Consider the following 2,488-nt stretch of genomic DNA (forward strand, 5'->3'; position numbering starts at 1 on the left):
TTTCTCTCCTTTATTGTGCCCATCTTTGCATGAAATGTTCCCTTGGTATCTCTAATTTTCTTGAAGAGATCTCTAGTCTTTCCCATTCTATTGTTTTCCTCTATTTCTTTTCATTGTTCACTTAAGAAGGCTTTCTTATTTCTCCTTGCTATTCTTTGGAAATCTGCACTCAAATGGGTATATCTTTACTTTTCTTCTTTGCCTATTGCTTCTCTTCTTTTCTCAGCTGTTTGTATGAACTTTAGGGGTACATAATTCAGTCCATATCTGAGTGTCTTACACAAAAGAAACCTAGTTTCTCATAGTTCAGTGGGATATAAGTCTAAGATCAGTGTGCCAACAGGATTGGGTACTTCTGAGACCTCTCTCCTTGGCTTGCAGATGGTTACCCTCTTGCTGCCTCTTCACATGGCTGTCCTGTCCTGTGTATACTCTTTGTGTGTCTTGTGTGTTCAGATTACCTCTTCTTTAAAGGACCAACTCTAATGCCTCACTTTAATTTAGTCACTTCTCTAAAGATCCTATCTCTGAATTCAGTCACATTCTGAGATATGGAGACCAGAGCTTCAACATGAATTTAGGGAAGACACACTCCCATAACAGTTTAATATCCAGAATATATAAATAAGTCCTATAGCTCAACAACAACAAAAACATCAACCTGATTTTTTAAATGGACAAAGGACTTGAATAGACATTTCTCCAAAGAAAATATACAAATGTCCAACAAACACATGAAAAGATGCTCATCAGTAGTAATTAGGGAAATGCAAATCAAAACCACTGTGAAATACTACCTCAAGGTCACTAGGATGACTTATTAAGAAAAAGAAAGAAAAGGAAAGACGTGTTGGCAAAGATGTAGAGAATTGGATTCTTGTATACTGTGCTGGGAATGTAAAATGGTGCAGCCACTATGGAAAACAGTATGGTGTTTCCTCAAAAAATTAAAAATAAAATTACCATACTACCTAGCAATTCCTACTTCTGGGTATATATCCAAAATAATTGAAATCAAAATCTTAAGGAGATATTTGTACACCCATGTTCATAGCAGCACTTTCTATAATATCCAAAATGTGGAAGCAACCCAAGCATCCACTGATGGATGAATGGATAAACAAAATGTGGTATACTCATACAATGGGGTATTGGTCAGTCTTAAACAAAAAAGGAAGGAAATTCTGACATACATTACAAAGTGGATGAACTTTGAAGACATTATGCTACGTAAAATATGTCAGTCACAAAAAGACAAATACTATATTATTCCGCTAATATGAGAAGTCTAGAGTAGTCAAATTCATAGAGATACAAAGCAGAATGATGGTTTCCAGGGCCTGGAGGAATTGGGCAATGGAGAGAATTTTAGTTTTAGTTTAGAGAGTTTTAGTTTTGCAAAATGAAAAAATTCTTGAGATTGGTTGTGTAACACTATAAATGTACTTAAATCTGCTGAACTGTATACTTAAGAATGGTAAGATAGTAAACTTTATGTTATGCATATTTTACCACAATTATTAAAAAATCAAAAAGTAAGGGATACTAAAAATAAGTTTATATTCATTTAATTTTACAGCTGAGCAGAAACAAGCCAGTTCTCTAAAACCACAAACTACCAAAACTTAGCCTAGAAGATAAAGACAACCTAAATATACATATTGATATAATCATTAAGGAAAAATATGTATTAAAAACTCTCCAAAAAAAAAAAAAAAAACCCTTGACAAATAGGTGGTTTTACTCAACAATTTTACCAAACATTCAGAGAAAATAACATCAGTTTTACATAAACATGGAAGAATAGAGAAAACCTCACAATTCATTTTATGATGTCAGAATTACCCTGATACTAAATAAGAAAAAGACTGCATATAAAAATTTAACTATATATGAATATTATCCTGAATATAGATTCAAGAGTTCCCCTCAATTATGGCTGATTCATGCTGATATATGGCAGAAACCAACACAATATTGTAAGGCAATTATCCTCCAACCCCCCCAAAAATTTTTTTTTTTTTTTTTAGGATGGGCTTGTTTGATCTACTTGCAGTCCAAGGGATTCTCAAGAGTCTTCTCCAGCACCACAGTTTGAAAGCATCAGTTCTTTGGTGTTCAGCCTTCTTTTTGGCCCAACTCTCACATTCTTACATGACTACTGGAAACACCATAGCTTTGACTATATAGACCTTTGTTGCAGAACTGATGTCTTTGCTTTTTAATACACTGTCTAGGTTTGTCATAGGCTTCCTTCCAAGAAGTGTGTCTTCTAGTTTCATGGCTGCAGTCACTATCTGCAGTGATTTTGGAGCCCAAGAGGAGAAAATCTGTCATTACTTCCACTTTTCCTCCTTCCATTTGCCATGAAGTGATGGGACCAGATGCCATGATCTTCACTTTTTGAATGTTGAGTTTTAAGCCAGCTTTTTCACTCTCCTCCTTCACCCTCATCTAGAGGCTCTTTAGTTCCTCTTCCCTTTCTGCC

This window comes from Bison bison, unplaced genomic scaffold, assembly GCF_000754665.1.
Source record: "Bison bison bison isolate TAMUID 2011002044 unplaced genomic scaffold, Bison_UMD1.0 scf7180017864227, whole genome shotgun sequence".
NCBI lineage: Eukaryota > Metazoa > Chordata > Mammalia > Artiodactyla > Bovidae > Bison > Bison bison.